Source organism: Geotrypetes seraphini, chromosome 4 (genome assembly GCF_902459505.1).
Source record: "Geotrypetes seraphini chromosome 4, aGeoSer1.1, whole genome shotgun sequence".
In the NCBI taxonomy this organism is placed as follows: domain Eukaryota; kingdom Metazoa; phylum Chordata; class Amphibia; order Gymnophiona; family Dermophiidae; genus Geotrypetes; species Geotrypetes seraphini.
The window spans coordinates 15563285-15585899 of NC_047087.1; positions in this window are offsets into that span (position 1 = coordinate 15563285).

Genomic DNA, 22615 nt, shown 5'->3' on the forward strand with positions numbered 1-22615 from the left:
ACCTTCTCTTTCCCGTGCAGACATGTTTGTTTTCTGCAGATCTGGACCCACAGACCTGGTTTTTTTTTTTGCCAGCATTCAGCTTGTGAGATTTATTAACCTGGCCTGTTTGAGCGAGAAGCGAGAGAAAATGGTCCATAAACTGATTTACGCTGCATTTCCATTGGCAGCCCACGGCGATGGCAAGTTGCACAGATATTTCTATGTTTCAGCTGGGGGTCCTGAGTCGGCCCAGCTGGAGGAAGAGAGCGATCAGCGCTCAGTTAGTGCAGACAGAGCTTATGTAAACAGACGTGGTCACTGAGCAGGCAGTTAGCAGCCTTTGGACAGATGAGCAGGGCTTGGAAGGACCACACACGCAACCCCCCACCACCCCTAGACCACACAGGGACGAGATTGTACTGCCTTTGCACGCAACACGCAGCCCGGCCACTCCTCCCTCTAGGGCTAAGATTTTCTCTGGGTTGTTGTGGTTAGCATGAGTCTGATCTAAGCCTCCCTATCTCTATACTCTCTTTTTTGAAATATTTCCTGCCAGGCTCAGAGTAAAGTCAAGTAAAGCCATGTCCTGCCCCTCATATCGCACTCCCTTGCTTGCAGGCCTGGGATAGGAATATATATATTTTTTAATAATTTATAATCCGCATATCCTACAATTCTATGTGGATTACAAATTATTCAGGTACTCAAGAATTTTTTTCTCTAACTATCCCAGTGGGCTCCCACTCTATCTAATGGGGGCAATGGGGATTAAGTGATTTGCCCAGGGTCACAAGGAGCAGTGTGGGATTTGAACCCACAACCTCAGGGTGCCAAGGCTGTAGCTCTAACCACTGCATCACTCCCAAATGTGGTCCTGCGTCTACCTTAGCGCAGCCAATCAATCAGAAGCTCTGTCTGTATTAGGATATCTGCCCATGCATGCCCCCATCTACTCATCCTTAGGGGGGGGGGGGTTAAGAAATAAGTTGTGTCAAAGATACAAACTGGCAAAAACCCTGCCTCAGCACCCAACACTGCTCCTTGTGACCCTGGGCAAGTCACTTAATCCTCCATTATCTCAGGAATGAAATTACCTGTATAAATAACATAACATAAATGCTTATTTATATACTGCATTAGGTTTCAAGTTTCAAGTTTTATTAAATAGTTGATGAATCGCCTATTAAAAAATTTCTAGGCGATGTACATAATCAGAGTAGAAATATTCAAGAAACTAAAATATAACAAATATTGACATATTACACTATAAATTTCATCCAAAACATACATGAGGGGTAAGGAATAAAATAAAGTTACAATGTTGGGCTAGAAAAAAGGGAAAAACAAAAGGCTGGGTTTAACTTTATCAAAACACAAGATAAGGCTATCTCTAAAGCAAATAAACACTTTGAGATTAAAGATGATCTTTAAGTTAGTGTTTTTTTTTTATTTAAAAGGAATAAAACAATAAGGTTGAGCCAATATTAAAAAGTATTCTTAGGTCAATCAGGAGTAAAAGCGTCTTTAAATAAATAAGTTTTTAGTAATTTTTTAAAAGTTGTAATGTCCTGTTCAGTTCTAATATATTGGGGAAGTGCATTCCACCATTGTGGTCCCATTACTGTAAACATGTCGGCTCTTCGTGTACCTATGATTTTCAGAGACGGTACTGTTAGAAGGTTTTGTTCAGATGATCGTAATGGGCGTTGGGTTATATAAGGGATTAATGATTTTGAAATAAATTGAGGTTCGTTGGATAATAAAGTCTTAGAGATGAGAAGCATTGTTTTGAACAGAGTCCTATGACTTATTGGCCTTTCAGTTCAAGGTCGGTGTGCAGGGTGGTAAAAAACATCAGAAACAGTAACTTTTAACAAATTAGAATAATACAGTTTTACAAACGCATCAAAAACAATAAACGAAAAATTGAGGATTGTGATGGGGTATGATGAGTGAAAGTTGTCTAGTCTTGGGTCAACAAGCGTTAATTTAAAACCGGGTCATCAGGTTTAGGCAAGAGGTGTGTTTTCAGGAGCTTCCTAAAATGCATGTACGATGTAGGCCAGGGGTAGGCAATTCCGGTCCGCAAGAGCCGGAGCCAGGTCAGGTTTTCAGGATCTCCACAATGAATATGTATGAGATGGATTTGCATGCACTGCCTCCTTGAGATGCAAATCTATATCATGCATATTTATTGTGGATATCCTGAAAACCTGACCTGGCTCCGGCTCTCGCGGACCGGAATTGCCTACCCCTGATGTAGAAGAACGGACCAGATGAATTGCCACTGCTGGGTCAAACCAGTGGTCCATCGTGCCCAGCAGTCTGCTCTTGCGGGGGCCCCTAGGTCAAAGACCAGTGCCCTAACTGAGACCAGCCCTACAGGGGGAGGGAAGGAGAGAGAAATGTCAGAGTATGGAATGGAAGGAGGGGAGAGAGATATGCTAGATTGTGGGAAGGAGAGGAGAGAAATGCCAGACTGTAGGATGGGAAGAAAGGAAGGAGAGAGATGGACCACTGGAGGGAGGGAAGGAGAGAGATGTCGGACCACTGGAGGGAGGGAAGGAGAGAGATGTTGGACCATGGAAAGGGGGAGGGAAGGAGAGAGAGAGATGCCAGATCATGGGAAAAGAGAGAGATAGGAAAGGAAGATAAAGAAAAGTAGATTTTGAGAAGAAAAGCAGAAAAACTAAAAAAAGTTGAATGAATGTAGGGCAGAAAGTGAAGAAGAAGAGAATAAGAAGGCCCTGGAAACACAGTTAAAAGCACAGACAGAAGGAAGTGCAACCAGAGACTCATGAAATCACCAGACAACAAAGATAGGGAAAATGATTTTATTTTCAATTTAGTGATCAAAATGTGTCCCTTTTGAGAATTTATATCTGCGGTCTCTATTTTCCAGTATATTGGTCTATTTTTCTGTAGCAGTTACTGAGGTGACATTGCCTATTTTATTTTTTTTACAGATGGTGCCTTCTGTTCTAGACTTTTTATTCAATAGATTTCAGGTACAAAGTCCTAGAAAAAACCTGGGAAGTAGGCCAAAGCGAAAGTGAATAAGACATATCACCAGAGTCACTGCAGGAAGAGGAGGGAGAGGAGGTCAGGTACATTTGCCTATATCCATAGATACATTTTAGCACCAGACCTGAAAATGAACGCACACAGACATGAAATATAAGTCCACTCCTCCCCCTCCCCCCAGGAACCTCTACCCTCACCCAAAGCCACTCCTGGCTCGCCAGCATGCTATAGAAAATCACATCAGGTGGTGCAAGAAGGCAATGCTTCCACAGTGGCAAAATGCCCAGGGAACTTGCCCCAATCTCTCTTCCCCTGCCCCACTTTATGAAGATTTCAACAGATACAGTACAGAGCTCCACCGAGTGTGGGAGACCCAGAAGATAAATCACTCTGCCTTCTGGCCTGTAGAAGGCTGTGAAAGAGCCATTGCCATGAGTAAACTTATTGAAAGTCGGCATTGCATATTTTAAAGTCATCTGTTTATTTTGAAAAAGGTCAAGGCAGAATATAAATGATAATTAAAATTTTTTTTGCCTACAGTGTGCTTTGTGTAGTTTAATTTTATAGTTACCATTATATTTTTTAAATAACATTATATTGTGTGTATGTTTAAAATGAACGGAATTAGTACTGCTTTCATGGGTGGTGGTGCTTGGGTGGGTCTTGGGGTGGAGTTTGTGTGGGTCTAGGGTGGAGCTTGGGTGGGTCTTGTGGCGCTTGGGTGGGTCTTGGGGATGGAGCTTGGGTGGATCTTGAGGTGGCACTTGGGTGAGTCTTGGAGTAGAGCTTGGGCAGGTCTTGGGGTGCAGCTTGGGTGGAGCTTGGGTGGGACTAGGGTGGAGCTTGGGCGGGTCTTGAGGTGGTGCTTGAGTGAGTCAGGGTGGAGTTTGGGCGGGTCTTGGGGTGGCACTTGGGTGAGTCTTGGGTTGGAGCTTGGGTGGGTCTTGGGCAGAGTTTGGGTGGGTCTTGAGGTATCACTTGGTTGGGTCTTGGGGTGGAGCTTGGGTGGATCTAGGGCAGAGCTTGGGTGGGTCTTGAGGTGGCGCTTGGGTGGGTCTTGGGGTGGTGCTTGGGTGTGTCTTGGGGTGGAGCTTGGGTGGGTCTTGAGGTGGCGCTTGAGTGAGTCAGGGTGGAGTTTGGGCGGGTCTTGGGGTGGCACTTGGGTGGGTCTTGGGTTGGAGCTTGGGTGGGTCTTGGGCAGAGCTTGGGTGGGTCTTGAGGTATCACTTGGGTGGGTCTTGGGGTGGAGCTTGGGTGGATCTAGGGCGGAGCTTGGGTGGGTCTTGAGGTGGCGCTTGGGTGGGTCTTGGGGTGGTGCTTGGGTGGGTCTTGAGGTGGCACTTGAGGGGGTCTTGGGGTGGAGCTTGGGTGGGTCTTGAGGTGGCGCTTGGGTGGGTCTTGGGGTGGTGCTTGGGTGGGTCTTGAGGTGGCACTTGAGGGGGTCTTGGGGTGGAGCTTGGGTGGGTCTTGAGGTGGCGCTTGGGTGGGTCTTGGGGTGGTGCTTGGGTGGGTCTTGAGGTGGCGCTTGGGTGGGTCTTGGGGTGAAGCTTGGATGGGTATTGAGGTGGCACTTGAGGGGGTCTTGGGATGGTGCTTGGGTGGGTCTTGGGGTGAAGCTTGGGTGGGTCTTGAGGTGGCACTTGGGTGGGTCTTGGGGTGGAGCTTGGGTGGGTCTAGGGCAGAGCTTGGGTGGGGGTACTCAGTTGATATTTGATAGACCTAGGGGGTACTTTGCTTGAAGAAGTTGAGAAACACTGCTCTATAACAATTCATGGTTGTTGTTTTTCTTAAATTGTGCAACTGATGAGGCCACAACCATGTAAAGAGAGTGGTTTTGGCTTTTTTCAGTGCTTTGCATGTAGGGACTCGCCAAAGGGCTAAGGTGGTGATGGAGGGAATGGGGTTATTACCTCTCATGCTGGATTTCAATCACTGACCTTTTTTGGCAAATATTTCTATTCTGATTCAGTGTTTGCACATTCTCAGATTGAACGTAGACTATCTGAACTTTACAAGAAAGTAAAAAAAAAACAAAAAACCAACCAACCCCACCTCATTTGTTTAATCATTTTCTAGATGATTAATTTTCATATGCTTTTAAGGACTTATTTTGATAATTACTGGACTTTCCCAGCATCTGCCTGGTCATTCTTTTTATTGTTAACTGCATTAAACTGCTTGAGTGGAACTTGTGGTACATAAGCTATTGTGTTGTGTTGTTTTGTATTTCTTTTTGTTATCTCCTACCCTTGAAGAATTTTCTGTGGGTACTAAGGCCATGTGTGCAGACTGCTCGCAGGGTAGTTTGGAGGCATAGGAGGCAGTTCTACAAGGGGTTGCTGCAAAGTTCCCAGCCCAACCAAAAGTGAATAATGTGGAGCCATGAAACTTCTTGGTTGGGCAGAGAACTTTTCAGCAGCCCCTCTTATTGTGATGTCATAATGCCTCAATCTACCAATGCCTAAGAGCCAACCTCCTCGGTGATGTCACAATGGCTCGGTTTCCCTATACTTGTGCCCATTTGCTAGAAGCATTTGCCTCATTGAAACGAAAAGTGTGGAATAACTTGTAAGTTTCATGGCTCCGCATCATACTCTTCTTGGTTGGGCAGAGAACTTTTCAGTGGCCCCCTCGTATTGTGATGTCATAATGCCTCAATCTACTAATGCCTTAGAGTCAACCTCCTCGGTGATGTCACAATGGCTTGGTTTCCCTATACTTGTGCCCATTTGCTAGATGCATTTGCCTCATTGAAACGAAAAGTGTGGAATAACTTGTAAGTTTCATGGCTCCGCATCATTCTCTTCTTGGTTGGGCTCAGAACTTTATAAGTGGTCCCTATACTGTGATGTCATAATGCCTCATTCCACCAATGCCTAAGAGCCAACCTCCTCGGTGATGTCACAATGGCTCGGTTTCCCTTTACTTGTGCCCATTTGCTAGATGCATTTGCCTCATTGAAACGAAAAGTGTGGAATAACTTGTAAGTTTCATGGCTCCGCATCATTCTCTTCTTGGTTGGGCTCAGAACTTTTCAGTGGCCCCTTGTATAACAGGATGAATAGCTTGGACAGTGAGTCTATTCTACTGTATCAGAACACTATGCAATAAGGGTCCTTATAGAACACTGGTGTATCAGCATGCCAAAATGTGTCTAATTTAAACTACACAAACCCACTAAGAAAGAATGTTACAAATGTCAAGGGAAAAAATCCTTCCTTGATGGAGTGAGAAGAGCAAACGGCCAAAAAATACAATCAAAATTAGAAATATTAATGTGTAAAGGGAGAGTCAGGTAACCTGATAGGCAAAGTTGACACACTGTATACCCAGAAAAGGGTTCACTTGTGAAACATCCCTGGACTTACTCCCATCGTGTCAATCATTGTGAAAATTGTAATGTGCAAAAAACAAAAGGTAATTTGGGCCGCTGATGTTCAGTGTGGCTCAGCGTTCAATAGTCAATGTTCAAGCCTTTGAATATGCTGTCAATTGTAAAGAAATCAGCTGGAAATGATCAAAAATCTGTACTTATCTGCTAGTATGAAGACTGGAGCTTGTATGCATTCAATGGACTCCGTTTCGGGGAGGGGGAGGGGGGGAACCCCCTCCTCGGGGGATTGAGGCACTGCTTGTGATGGTTCAGACAAACGCCAATCCAGCGATCTGCAACGGGAAGAGGCGCCAAACAACTGCAACAAGCCACAGCTCCCGAAAACCAACCAGCGGCTGAAGGTGTTTACTATTGGTGTGAATTACTAATGTCCTATTTAGATGTTGCAGTGTTTTGGAGTGGAGGAGTGGCCTACTGGTTAGTGCAGTGGCTGGGGAACAGGGTTGAGTCCGACCCTCCATTGCCCCAAGTACAACATAAAATGTAAATTGCTTCCATTAAACATAGAAACATGATGGCCCATCTAGTCTGCCCATCCGCAGTAACCATTATCTCCTCCTCTCTCTATTGGCTTAGGCTCTTAACATTTGCATCTCTTCTTCCTATTGGTTACAGCTCTTTACACCTGCATTGTGAGGTCAGAGATCTTTATGGTTATAGAAACATAGAAACACGATGGCAGACAAAGGCCAAATGGCTCATCCAGAGCCTTCACTATCTCCTCTTCTCCCTATTGGCTAAGGCTTTATGATTATAGAAACACGATGGCAGACAAAGGCCAAATGGCTCATCCAGAGCATCCACTATCTCCTCCTCTCCCTATTGGCTAAGGCTCTTAACATTTGCATCTCTTCTTCCTATTGGTTAAGGCTCTTTACACTTGCATTATGAGGTCATAGAGCTTTATGATTATAGAAACATGATGGCAGATAAAGGCCAAATGGCCCATCCAGTCTGCCCATCTGCAGTAACCATTATCTCTTCCTCTCTCTAAGAGATCCCATGTGCCTATCCCAGGCTTTCTTGAATTCAGACACAGTCTCTCTCTCCACCACCTCTTCCGGGTGACTGTTCCATGCATCTGCCACCCTTTCTGTAAGAATGTATTTCCTTAGATTACTCCTGAGCCTATCACCTCTTAACTTCATCCTATGCCCTCCAGAGCTTCCTTTCAAATGAAAGAGACTCGACTCATGCACATTTACATCACGTAGGTATTTAAATATCTCTATCATATCTCCCCTCTCCCACCTTTCCTCCAAAGTATACAGATTGAGATCTTTAAGGCTGTCCCCATACGCCTTATGACGAAGACCACGCACCATTTTAGTAGCCTTCCTCTGGGCCGACTCCATCCTTTTTATATCTTTTTGAAGGTGCGGCCTCCACAGAGAAGCCATAATCATACTGAGACCTGTTTGATACTAAATACTATTACCTACCCGATTCACACCTCCATCAAGATTTCTGGGGGGTAATTTTGGATCAGAATCTAACCATGAAAAATCAGGTTGATGCTCTGGTGCAGAAGGTTTCCAGAAGTTGCGCAGTATAAAAGCATATTTTGATGTTTCATCTTTTTTTTTTTTTTTTTTTTAGTTCAAATAGTTTTATTGATTTTATAAAAGAAGAAATACAAAGCCAACAATATGAGTGCTCCAACAAGGAACACAGTATAAAAATATCATTAACAAATGTGAAGTGCGTCCATAATTAAACAAGAATCACAAATGAATAAATGCATCGTCCACTCTTTGGTGTTAAGTCAGCTGGATTATTGTAATATTGTACATCTCGCAGGCACTCAAAAGAATCTTACCAGATTACATATTGTTCAGAACGCTGCCGTTCGATTAATTTTTGGTTTAAAAAAGCATTATTCCGTTACCCCTTTTTTCGTGAACCACATTGGTTGCCCATCGAGGCATCCGTTAAATTTAAATTCGGCTGCATTTGTTATAAAGTCTGAACTCGTGTTTCACCTGACTATTTAAATGATTCCTTTTCTTACACCAAGCCAATTCGTTCCCAAAGTTCTCATACTTTTTTTTTTTTTTTTTAACAATTTCATCAGCTAAAGGTTGCCAGTTTAATCATCATTAGAGAATGACACGGTGACAGAATTCATCACCATTCCCGTCCCCGCGAACAACCGTGGGAAATAATCCCATGTCATTTTTTAGTGTCTATTTCAACCTCAGTCCTTCTACACTAGCATTCTTCAAAGCAAAGCTTGAGGGTCAGTGGTTGTGGCCATTCGTACTCTGATTCTTATGTGAGCCAAGGATAATGAAGCCATTGTGACATCTCTGATGTGATTGGCTCTTAGGCACTGGTGGAATGAGGCATTATGACATCACAATATCTACTCTGGATACCAGAGACTATCATTCTGTAGTGTCTGTTTCAACCTCAGTCCTTCTACACCAGCATTCTTCAAATCAAAGCTTGAGGGTCAGTGGTTGTGGCCATTAATATTCTGATTCTTCCCTCTCTCCTTAAAGAATGACATGAAGATTGTTTACCGCGGTTATCCGCGGGGATGGGAACGGTGATGAATTTTGTCACCGTGTCATTCTCTAATCATCATCACCATCTTCTCTCCTTTCAAGCAGCTTCTTGGGTCAAGGATTTAAAAGCTCTGATATTGAGCTCTATGTCCTACCAACATTTTAAGAAGCAACTGAAAACATATTTGTTTTCCATATTTTAGGCTATTGATACATTTTGGGCTCATTTTACGAAACCACGTTAGCGGTTTAACGCACGTAATAGCACGCGCTAAACTGCCGGATGCGCTAGCTGCTACCGCCTTCTCTTGAGCAGGCGGTAGTTTTTGGGCTAGCGCGGGGGTTAGCGCGTGATTAAAAGTCGCAGGCGCTAAAGCCGCTAACGCGGCTTCATAAAAGGAGCCCTTTATGTAATTGTTTGATTTTTTAAAATTTTGTTAACCGCATAGAACTTATCGGTTATGCTGTATAGACATTGATTTTTATGTTATGCTATGTTATATATCAAATCCCATTCCCTTAAGAGTGGTTTTTGAAGTTCATATTGGGCTCTGGGAGCTCAATATAGGCATAAGAACAGCTGTACTAGGTTGTCAGACCATTGATCCATCTAGCTTGGTATCAACAGTGGCCAATCCATGTCACAAGTTCTTAGAAATAAACCAAATAGGAGCAACATTCCATGCTAAGCAGTGGCTTCCCCCAGTGACAACCTTTGTAGTGCCGAGCGCTTTCTTTTGCGATGTGATGCCAAAACATATTGACTTCAGCATCTGTCGGAGGTTGCTCTTCCAATAAAGCTGTAAATATCTGCAGTCATTGATCGGTTGGTGTTGGCGTCAACATCTACAACAGGTCTACGGCTTACGTCAATGTTTGCATCTAAATGCAACACTTATATGCATAACTAAGGGGTCTATTTGGCTTCACTAGGAAATCTTTTGTTTAATTTAAATCTTAAATTTTACATTTATGCGGATGACATTACAATAACTATACCGCTAACTTGTCTGACAGTCGCGATCACAAATTTCTTAGTGACCATCACCATCATGAATCAGATTGAATGTTGGATGATTGCTTTTAAATTGAAACTAAATTTTTTCTTGCAACCCCCAATGATAAGATTAAAGAAACATCGACTCACTTGAATGGTCTCGACTATACTATAGAACAGTCTATAAAAATATTGGGAGTGACTATTGATAAACATCTCACTTTCGAACATCATACTGATCTATTATTGAAGAAATGCTTTGCCGTGCTCTGGAAACTTCACACTTCATTCCGTTTATTAGTGCAGTCATCCGTTTTAAGTATTCTTGATTATTGTAATGTCATCTATTTGGGTGCTTTTAAGAAAATTTTAAGAAAATTGAGAGTGGTTCAAAACACCGCAGTTCGATTGATCTTTGGATTGAAAAACTGGGAGCATATTACACCCTATTATTTGAAGCTTCACCGGCTGCCGATTGAGGCCAGAGTTTTGTTTAAGTTTGCTTGTATCTGTTCCAAATCTATTTTTGGCTTGTCACCTGGAGACCTCGTCTCCCATTTTTCTCTGAACCACCCAAATAAGGTCCCACGCAGAGTTTGTTTATTTACATTTCCTTCTGTTAAATTATGTCGTTCCAAAAGATTTCTGGAGAGAACTCTCTCTTTTCAAGCTGCTAAACTGAATGGTTGGATCGGTAAAATTATGTTAGGATCTTCTTCTTATCTCGATTTTGGAAAATGATTGAAGACCCAACTATTTGAAAAATTTGTATCCTAACTGGTTTTCTCATTTAAAAATTTTATGCTTCCGTTATGTAATGTGTCACCTTTTAAATCACATTTTTACTGTACGATCGGTTCTTATTTGTTGTACATTGTTTAGAATTGTATTTTTCTTTTAAATTGTATTCCTCACTGTATGACCAGTTCTTATTTGTTGTAAACCGCCTAGAACCATTTTTGGTTAGACGATATATAAAAAAGAAAATTATTATTATTAAGGCGTGCTAACTGATTTTGCACGCGCTAAATCGGTTAGCTTGCCTTAGTAAAAGGACCCCACAGAGCTTTCTATAAGCTGCCTGTGAAAAATGTTGGCCCTGTCTATGGTCCACATATGCTTCTGCCCCTTCTACAATTATGCGCCATGCCATTTGAGTACAGAAATTAGAGTCATAGAGAATGACACGGTGACAAAATTCATCACCGTTCCCATCCCCGCAGATAACCGCGGGAAATAATCCCATGTCATTTTCTAGTGTCTGTTTCAACCTCAGTCCTTCTACACCAACATTCTTCAAAGCAAAGCTTGCGGGTCAGTGATTGTGGCCATTCATATTCTGATTCTTATGTGAGCCAAGGATAATGAAGCCATTGTGACATCACTGATGTGATTGGCTCTTAGGCACTGGTGGAATGAGGCATTATGACATCACAATATCTGCTCTGGATACCAGAGACTGTCATTCTGTAGTGTCTGTTTCAACCTCGGTCCTTCTACACCAGCATTCTTCAAAGCAAAGCTTGCGGGTCAGTGGTTGTGCCCAATTATACTCTGATTCTTCCCTCTTTCCTTACAGAATGACATGAAGATGATTTCCCGCGGTTATCCGCGGGGACGGGAACGGTGATGAATTTTGTCACCGTGTCATTCTCTAGAGAGTACCGAATAGATGTGGTGCTGCTATGTATGTGTGCACCTGAACTCTCACCTGGTTGGATAGAAGTGTTTACATGCACAGTCGGTGCAAGAATTTAAGTGACTTGTTACGGAACGAGGAGGATGGTGCACTGGTAGACCTGAGGTAGAAAGGAGGTTGGATGGGCATTCTCCTAAGTTGGGGGGGGGGAGGGGGAGGGGGGGAGGAGCAAGGTCAATGGTGTGCTTTTAATTACTCTTATGCTGCAAGCTAGAGAGCTGCTGCGGTGTCAGGTCAAAAGCGCGCCGGGACAAAGGCGCGCCCAGACAATTGAGTGCAGCGTGGAGGCGTGCGCCGCTCTAAATTACTGTACTTAGGGCTCCGACGGGGGGGCGTGGGGGGGAACCCCCCCACTTTACTTAATACACATCGCGCCGCGTTGTGGGGGCGTTGTGGGGGTGTGTGGGGGGTTGTAACCCCCCCATTTTACTAAAAACTTAACTTTTTCCCTATTTTTAGGGAAAAAGTTCAGTTTACAGTAAAATGTGGAGGGTTACAACCCCCCAAACCCCCCATAACGCTGGCGCAATGTCTATTAAGTAAACTGGGGGGGTTCCCCAACAAAAACCCCCGTCAGAGCCCCTAAAAACTGTAATTTTGTGCGGCACGCGCCTCCGCACTGCGCTCAATTGTCGGCGTGCGCTTTTGTCTTTCGCGCCGTTGTCTATGAACCGCTGCTGCGGCATGCCCTATGCACCCTTCTTTGTCACTGACTTTTGTGCTTGAGACATTGGCTCAAAACGGGGGCACAACTGAAGCATATTCTCAGCAGACTCACTGCGTATCTTAAGGAGCAGCGAAATCCTCTTAGGTTCCGGGGCAGCTGTGCACGAGAATTAGCAAATTATCTTCAAGGACAAGGTCTATGGGGTCCTTTTACTAAGGCGTGCAAGCCGTTTTAGCGCACGCCAAATGCTAACGTGCCCATTATGTCCCGTGGACGCGTTAGCGTACGCAAAAATGACTAGCGCGCCTTAGAAAAAGGACCCCTATGCTTGTTAGCTCAAAAGCGATGCTCTTTGAATACAGAGGGCAAAGTTTCAGCTACATCTTTGGACAACTACCTTCTAAGGAACCATCTAAAGTGGGGTCTCTCCAACTTTTTTTTAGGTCTCGCACACTAAACGGAGCAAATGTTTTTCGTGGCACATTATAAGCGAAATGATTAAATTGCAGAACCAACAAAAAATTACATTTGAGCGTTATTTACTTAAAGTTCTTTAAGTTATGTATGAGTAAAAGTTAGCCCGAGAGCTAATCTCAACGGGCATTAATAACACGGGGCTGGAAGGCCCTCGTGTCGACCCGTCGGGATTGGCTCTCGATGGGGAGGGAGGAGGGTTAAGGGATGAATGGGAGTTATGATAGGTTAGAACGCGTCCTGCCGAGGTTAGAGCAGTAGGATTGGTTAGCGGCAGGACGCTGTGGGTGGGCCTATATTTAGCTGCAGCTGCCGAGTGTCGGGTCTCTTCCTGTCCTCGGCGGCGGCTTCCCCGCCCTCCCTCCCTTTGCGGGGCGGTTGGTTCCCGGGTTGGGAGCTCAGGAGTCGCAGGCGGGGTTCGAGCTACCAAAAGCCGGGGCTCAACCGGAGATGAGCGGCTGGAGGGCAGCTGGTTCGGAAGGGGGTCCCAGGTGGACTGGTGACCCGACCGAAGGGGCAGGGCGGCTCCTGCCATCCCTCCTGACCCATGCTGACAGGGGCGGGATCACAGGGGCCAAAAAGCTGTTTATATGTAGTTTTTATGGTTGCTTTTAACACAATGTTATTTTGTTATAATAAACAGAGCTGCGACTCTATTTTTCCAAGATGTAGTGTGACTTTATTAATGCTTACCTAAGATCGGGGTCTTTGTTGGGGGGATACATGTGGGGGAGGAAAGAGACCGATGGGCCTTTCCAGATCCAGCTGTTATTGTAACAACGGTGAAACCAAGGGCTCCTTTTACTAAGGTGCGTTAGGGCTTTAACGTGCGGAATAGCTCGCGCTCCACTGCCGCGCGTGCTAGACCATAATTCCAGTATTGAGCTGGCGTTAGCTCTAGAAGCGTAGCGCGGGGTAATTTCCTGCGTGCGCTAAAAACGCCAGCGCACCTTGGTAAAAGGAGCCCTCTAGTAGATAGAATAGAATTGCTACATCAATGCAACGGATGTGCTTGTTTTTGTGTGCAAATTAACTCAAAAGGCGGCTCAATAATGGACAAGCAAACACGCACTGCATCATCCACCCTCCGCAGCCGTTCTCTTTTCTTCGATTTAATTTCTGTCAGAGCTGAAAATCCAAGTTTGCAAAGATAAGAAGATCCAAAACGGGTAACAAAGCCTCGATGGCCTTGTTGCTCAAGTTAGGATAAATTCTGCATAAAAAATAAAAAAAAAATTACTAGCAATTAGTTTTCAAGGACCAATCACGTCAAAGAATGATGCTTGCCTGGGTGGTTGTATCCTTACGCGCACAGACGCTCATAACATTGACAGACTCTTGCGTACGTGGCGTTCATGTCATCTATTCTAGTGTAGACTTATGAAGGGAATTTTTAACAATAAAGTAAAATTCTGGAATCTCTCATGACACACAGTTGAGAGACACTGATCTGAAGTATACTACTGACCTTCATGGTATATATTTTACTGTCAGTAAAAGGGGGAACAGGGACGTGAGCTGACATTATATAATCTCACTAGTATTTTAGCCCGTTACATTAACGGGTGCTAGAATATATGTCTGTGTGTCTTTATTTCTGTCTCTCTCTCCCTCCTGCTGTCTGTCTCTCTCCCTGGCCCATTTGTCTGTCTGTCTTTCTGTGTCTCTCCCTGCCCCTGTGTCTTTCTTCTTTTCTTTCTATCTATCTGTGTCTCTCCCTGCCTCCTATGCAGCAGCATTTCTCTCCCACCACTTCCCTGTGCAGCAGCCACAGCAGCATTCCCTCCCTCTCCATTTCCCTCCCCCCACCCCACTTCCCTGTGCAGCAGCAGCGTTTCCCCTACCCCCCCCCCTCCCTTCCCGCGGTCTGGCCGGCTCCCTTAGTCCCTTCCCTTCCCGCGGTCCCGACAAACCACAGCCCGGAAACAGAGAGGCAGGGACATGGTTGCAGGAGACACTGTGGCTCGCTGCCACTTTCCTTCGCGTCATCTTCCGCCGCGGCCTACAGCCACCAACAGCCGCCGCGGCCGACATCTGCTTCAGGGGATTCTCGCGCATGCGCACTCCTACCTGCAGTACCCTACAGCGCACGGAAAACGGGAGCATGCAGGTGGGAGTGCGCATGCGCGCATAGGGCTATATTATATTAGATTCCAAATCCCGGGAAAACCAATTTTTCAAGCTCAGCTTTCTGCCATGCAGAAGCTAAGCAGCACCCTCTGTCCATCAGGAAGCCGTCCCGCTGCGCTGTTTAACGTAAGGATCAGGGCTGCAACATGTTCATAAAACCAGATTTGCGATTATCTTTATTTATGGGGGTCACTGAACACATCCCAGAGTACTAACTCACAGCAGCCTTAAGGAAGCTGACTTCTCTTGTCAGGATTTTGTTCTGAAAAAAATAACACAGACTCCCATTTTCCCACTGTTTGGGCTCAGTCCCCGCTGAGAAACACGAAGGTCACGGCCCTCAGGTTGCCAGAGCTGCCCTCGCACACTGCACTGAAATCCGACAACAGCTTCATATTTATGTCTCCGACAAGGGCTGGCTAATGAAGTCCAGAAACCAGCCAGAATTCTTCAGTTTACCATTTCTAAAGCGCTACTCAGCCTAGGCAGGAATGATACAGGCAGATATGTGTAGGAGAATTGTAAAACTGGCAGGAATATTTTTCCTGTGGGATTTCTAGACTTTTATAGGGTTTAGTGCGGTGGTCTCAAACTCGCAGCCCGCCAGGTACTATTTTGAGGCCCTCGGTATGTTTATCATAATCACAGAAGTAAAATAAAACCGTTTCTTGATCATATGTCTCTTTAGCTATAAGCTACAATATTATGATTAAGACTTAGCCCAAAGGAAAGATTTATAAACTATAAAGAGTTTGACCTCATGCAAAATTGTCATTTCTTTAATAAGACATTACACTTCTCCCTCGGTATTTGCGGGGGTTAGGTGCATAGCCAGACCGCAAAGTGTGAAAAATCGTGAATAACTTCTCGGCCGGCTCTGACCCACCCCTGCCTCCCTCCTCTGCCCCGTGCAGAGCCGTCATCACAATGGCTGCCCTGAATTCCCGTTGTAATCTCGAGACTACAACGAGAACTCACGGCAGACTTTCTGATGACGGCTCTGCAGGGGGGCGGGAGCATAGGAAGATCACTCCTGCCCCACTTCACCGCTAGACCACCAGGTAAGGTTCCAGGGAGGCTAAGACAGCTTAAAAATAGCCAAAAAAAAGAAAGTAGTTTTTTTGTAAAAAAAAAAAAAAATAGCTAATAACCAAATCCGCGGATACTGAAACCATGGATTCGGAGAGAGAAGCGTAACTATTTTTTTCTGAGGCCCTCCAAGTACCTACAAATCCCAAATGTGGCCCTGCAAAGGGTTTGAGTTGGAGACCATTGGTTTAGTGGGACATTAAGATACCAGATTCAGCTCAGCTCTAGGTGAGTTCTTCCGTTCTCTAGGCCAGCCAGAGCTGAAAATAATGAAATATGGTCAGAGCCTTGAAGGCAAAAACAAGGGGCGAACCCCAAGACTATCGCCCCACCACCCAGTCATTGCATACGCTTCAACGATATTCAAAAACATTTTCTTCACTGCATCAGTCTTTCAGTCGTTTGCAAGTTGTGAAGAAATCCTGTGCCTTTGAAGTGTTGTCAAACCCAAGCAGAGACTGAACCACCATTACAGTTTATCTAAGTTATCACCTCGGTTCCCTGACGGGCCACGTCGGAATCCTCGACAAGATAAGTGTCTTGCTACTAGTGCATATGAATAGTAGACAATATTGTTTTTGCCTTCAAGTCTCTGAGCATATTTCATCAGATAGAAATATCTTCCTTTCAAAGAATCATACATTATGAAGTCTTTTGAATCTTTAATAGAAGTGTGACTTTTTTTTATTGCTGTAATATAGCATTTTTTTGCTCACCCTCACAAATAGGCTGCCTAGAAATCGATTTCCCCCCCACTGGACCATTTGCCTAAAAGCTGAAAATGATGCAGAGACGGTGAGGGAGCCCTAGGCTATCCACAATAGTGACACCTAGTGGTTGGATTTAAGGCCCACGCTAAGGGCTCCTTTTACTAAGGTGCGCTAAGCATTTTAGCGTGCACTGAATATTAGATCGCGCTAATCACGCACTAAACGCTAATGCATGCATGTTAGTCTATGGACGCGTTAGCGTTTAGCGTGCATGTAGATTTAGTGCACGCTAAACACGCGCTAAAACGCTAATGCGTGCATGTTAGTCTATGGACGCGTTAGCGTTTAGCGTGCATGTAGATTTAGTGCACGCTAAACACGCGCTAAAACGCTAATACGTGCATGTTAGTCTATGGACGCGTTAGCGTTTAGCGTGCATGTAGATTTAGTGCACGCTAAACACGCGCTAAAACGCTAATGCGTGCATGTTAGTCTATGGACGCGTTAGCGTTTAGCGTGCATGTAGATTTAGTGCACGCTAAACACGCGCTAAAACGCTAATGCGTGCATGTTAGTCTATGGACGCGTTAGCGTTTAGCGTGCATGTAGATTTAGTGCACGCTAAACACGCGCTAAAACGCTAATGCGTGCATGTTAGTCTATGGACGCGTTAGCGTTTAGCGTGCATGTAGACTTAGTGCACGCTAAACACGCGCTAAAACGCTAATGCGTGCATGTTAGTCTATGGACGCGTTAGCGTTTAGCGTGCATGTAGATTTAGTGCACGCTAAACACGCGCTAAAACGCTAATGCGTGCATGTTAGTCTATGGACGCGTTAGCGTTTAGCGTGCATGTAGATTTAGTGCACGCTAAACACGCGCTAAAACGCTAATGCGTGCATGTTAGTCTATGGACGCGTTAGCGTTTAGCATGCACGTAGATTTAATGTGCGCTAAACATGCGCTAAAATGTTTAGCGCACCTTGGTAAAACAGGGGGGTAAGAGTTTTGGAAGGAGCCTTGTATATGTGGCTGAGGTCTATCCTTTTAATCACTGGCTACGTAGGCGGAGAAAGGATATTACACAGAGAGGAAAACCCCAGCAGATGTTTATCCTGCTGCATTTCCCAATAGAGTCCAAGCTCAGAGAAGCAGAGAATGCGGAGCAAAGCCAGTCCAAGATTTCTCTGCTCCTTTTCCCTTTCATAACACATCTATTGTCCCTCAGTTGTTTTTGAGACATTCCCTTAAAGCTCGGGGCGTAGCCAGAGCTCAGGTTTTTTTTTTCTGGGTGGGGTTCCCAGGGCTGAATTGGGGGACAGTGCATTTTATCTCTAAATCCCCCTCCCCCCATGTTAATAATTTGACCTTTGCTAGCTGGGATATCCAATCCCCACCAGCCAATGAGATCCGCTGCCCGGAACTGCCCCGGTACTGAAGAAGCTGGCGGCCTCCCCACCCCCACCCTTTCCAGCCACCAGTGCCAGCACTTCTCACTCACCTAGAGTTACCGTATGGCTCTAGGAAAAGGAAGACGAACTGAGACGTCCGGGTTTTACTTCCATTGTTGTCAATGGAAGTAAAACCCAGATATCTCAATCCATCCTCTTTTTTCTGGAGCCATATGGTAACCCTACACAGACTGAGCGTAAGAGCGTAAGAGGGGAGTACCGGTTCCGGTGTTGCCGGCTAGAAAGGAGACCGCTGAATTCTTATTTATTTGGTTTTAAATCCCGTCCTCCCAGGAGCGCTCAGAACTCACTGCTTAGGCAGCCCTGAGGCATTTTCATGCAGTGGATCTCACCGACTGGCAGGGATTGAGTACCCCCCCCTCCCAGCCATTCAACAGCTACATTGATTTTATTTGATTTATTTATCACTTATATCATAAGTGGTTTGCATTCAGGTACTTTGTCATATTTATCTGTCCCGGTGAGCTCAAACTCTATCTAATGTACCTGGGGCAATGGGGGGATTAAGTGACTTGCCCAGGGTCACAAGCAGCAGCGAGGGATTTGAACCCACATCCTCAGGGTGCTAAGGCTGTAGCTCTAACCATTGTGCCACACACATTGGATTGTGGAGGGGGCCTGAGTCCAAACTGGGGGCCCCCCCCCGCCCCCCCCTCCCTTGGCTTGCCACTGTTTAAAACTTTTATAACAGATTGGTGGAATGAGGCATGTGACTATGAGAATGACTTAATACTGTGCCCTGATGCAGGTTTTGTACCAAAGCCTGCATGTCGGCTACGGGTCAAAACTCCAATTTATGTTATAACATATTATTGAAGAAATCCAATAAATATACGATATTATCTATATATATATAAAATCGGAGGTATGTATGTGTGTATGTGCCGCGATCACGCAAAAACGGCTTGACCGATTTGAACGAACCTTGGTATGCAGATCCCTCACTACCTGGGGTGATATGTTCTGGGGGTCTCGCGGCCCACCTGCACACGTGGGCGGAGCTACAAACAGAAAATCTGATTTCACCCATTCAAGTCAATGGAAAAAATGTAAAAAGCTGTGGGATCTCCAGTTATTTTACTTAGCAACCTTGACCCACCAAAACTTTGCAATGGCACAAGGCTTTGTGTAAAGAGGTTACTGGCCAATGTAATTGAAGCGACTATCTTAACCGGAAAGGACAAGGTGAAACCGTATTTATCCCGCGGATACCACTTATTCCAACAGATCTTCCTTTTCAGTTTAAGAGATTGCAAATTCCAGTGAGACTTGCATTCTCTATCACAATCAACAAATCACAGGGACAGACTATTACATACTGTGGAGTGGATTTAAGATCCCCCTGTTTTTCCCATGGACAACTCTATGTTGCTTGCCCAAGGGTGGGTTCACCCAAGAATGTATATGTTCTTGCTCCTGGAGGTGAAACTAAAAATGTTGTTTATAATCAAGTTTTGTGTTAGTTGTATTGTATTCATTTTGTCAAATATTTCACTTTATAATTTGAATATTGTACTTTTTATAAAGCTGTAAAAAAATAATTTCATTCACCACTATAAAGTATCTTTATTTGAATCCATTTACAGTGTTATTGCTATAATTAAATACCCGTGCAACGCCGGGGCATCAGCTAGTAATACAATAAAATAGTCATTACATTTAAATTTACGATATTAATTTTCCATCATATGTCTGTCATTCCTTCAAAATAAATTTCCAAATTACCTATTACATCTCTCATTACCCTCACACTTTTCCTTCCCCCACCCTTCCCCCCATTGTTTTAATTTAATTACAACATTGTAATAGATGAATTAAACAAAAATACCATTCAAGTAATTCCACACATATTCTATTTCTATTTAAAAAAACATGTCCCCACTAACTAATCTCCTCCCCCTTCGCACAAGCTCTCCCTCACGTGAATAACACATTAGTCAACTCCTAGAACCTTACCTTCCAAAAATATTCTGATTCCTAAATAAGCATCTACCCTCAGTATCCAACAAACTTCCTCCTTCATTATTAGGTAATTTTTCTTCTGTAACCAGTATATACTGATATTCTCCACTGTACCCTGTTATCACTTGATTCTCTACTATGAAATTCTTTCGAAAAAATCCAGATCTCTCATAATTTATAATCCTCTACCACACCATGTAAAGTACATGAATCACTGTTATGCAATTCTCTCGGTAATCATTGTTACGTAATTCTCTCGGTAATGTCCAGATCTCTTCTAATTTGTAATCCGCCTAGAACCGCAAGGCACAGCCGGAATAGAAATCACTAATGTAATGTAATATAATCCCTCCTATTCCCACCCCTACCCTAAAAGGAAAGGTGACATCAAATACCAAGTATAAAAATGCAAAGAACAATTCCAAAGCTTCAATGTAAAGCATTAAGGATCATACCTCTTGCTCTAGACTCTGAGTCTAGAGGATAAATTTTATATATAAGGGTCCCAAATTTTCCAAAAATAAACAAGTTCTTCTAGGAAATTTACGAACCTCCCAAACCTCAAGTAAAACTAAATGATGAAATTGATTCCTCCAATGCCAATAACTAGGAGGATCTTTCTGTAACCAATATTGCAAAATGCATTTATGCCCAATCATACTCTAATTTAAAGATAAGTGTTATGAATAACTACAGATGAAAGTAAAAAGGAAAGATTTTTTGAATCAACATATTTGGGTTCATGAAGAAGCTTAGAGACGAATGCTCGGAATGAGAACGCATACTTCTGAAGCCTTTATCATAGCTATTGAGCAGTGGATTCATCTAAATAATGTTATTTGTTACAGATTTTTCTTAGATGTAGACCTCTAGTTTTAGGCAGTGGCATACCTGGCTTGGCAGCCCACTCACCCAGGTAGGGGTTGTGTGTGGAATGGTCGCAGAGTCGCAATTCACATGCCGTTCCTCTGCTCTAGCACAGGAAATTGACTGTGCTTTAGCAATTCAGAAAAGGAGCAAAAACTGCATTTGTTTGAGCGTGCTTTTGGTGCAAGTCATGCGATAATTTGAGGAGATGAAGTTTTTTCATCTTCGGGCAGAAGATTGTTCTGTTATTAAATCGTCTTTTGGGAATATATTATGTGACAGTGTGTGGATGTGGAAGTTTTTAAAATCTTGTTTTTATTCTATTTGATTTTTTGTTTTTATTGTTTGTAATGTTGATTGATTTTGTATGTATGTATTGCTCCCCGTCTAGATTTGTAGATAGACAGGTTATAAATAATTTTAAATAAAAAAAATAAAGAGGGGCAGGGGGGCCGTTGGAGCCAATAGTGCATGCACGCAGACTGTGGTCCGTTCACTCTCCCCCCCCACCTTCCCCAAACGCCGGTCCGTGGCCCACTAGCAGGCCACGGCCATCTGATAGCCGGGCTGTGAGAGTATCCATCCCTCCTTCCCAGCTGTGGCTGTCTGACAGTCGGGCCACGAGAGTATCAATCCCTCCTTCCCATCCCACCTCCGTTCTGAAAAGCGCAGCGGCGGCAGCAGTGAACAGGCTGCTTCGCTGCCTTCCCTGGGGCCTTCCCTCTGCCGCCGTGTCACTGATGACATCACTAGTGATTCAGCGGCAGAGGGAAGGCCCTGGCGGGGAAGGCAGTGAAGTAGCCTATTCACTGCTGCCGCTGCTGCACTTTTCAGAACTGAGGCATGTCGGGGTCTCGCGGTCGGAGGGTCATCGGGGTTCTGCTGCATGTGGGGGATGGTAGGGAGAGATGTACAGTAGTCTCCTCCACAACCTCCCTCGGGAGTGCGTTCCAAGCATCCACCACGCGCTGTGTGAAACAGAACTTCCTGACATTTGTCCTGAACCTGCTGCCACTCAGTTTCAGGCTATGACCTCTTGTCCGTGTCACATGTGAAAATGTCAGTAATGCTGCTTCTTGGTGTATTTTATCAAATCATTTTGATATTTTGAAAGTCTCAATCAAATCCCCTCTCAGTCTTCTCTTCTCAAGGGTAAACAGTCCCAGTTTCCTGAGTCGATCTTTGTAGCTCAAATGTTCCATTCCTTTAATAAGTTTCGTGGCTCGCCTCTGCACTCTCTCTAGCAGAGTTATATCCTTTTTAAGGTATGGAGACCAGTGTTGGACACAGTATTCCAAGTGCGATCTGACCATTGATCTATAAAGTGGTATTATAACTTCTTCCGATCTACTCGTAATCCCCTTCTTAATAATGCCCAACATCCTATTTGCTTTCTTCGCCGCCGCCGCACACTGTGCCGATGGCTTTAGGGTACTGTCAATCAGTACCCCCAAATCCCTTTCCTGTTCGTATTTTTCCAACTTGACCCCCAACATCTTATACTCATGTTCCTTGTTTTTCTTTCCTAGATGCACCACCTTGCATTTGTTTATGTTAAAGTTCATCTGCCACTTTATCACCCACATTTCTAGCTGGTTCAGATCTTTCTGGAGATCCTCGCAGTCCCTTTGAGAGCCA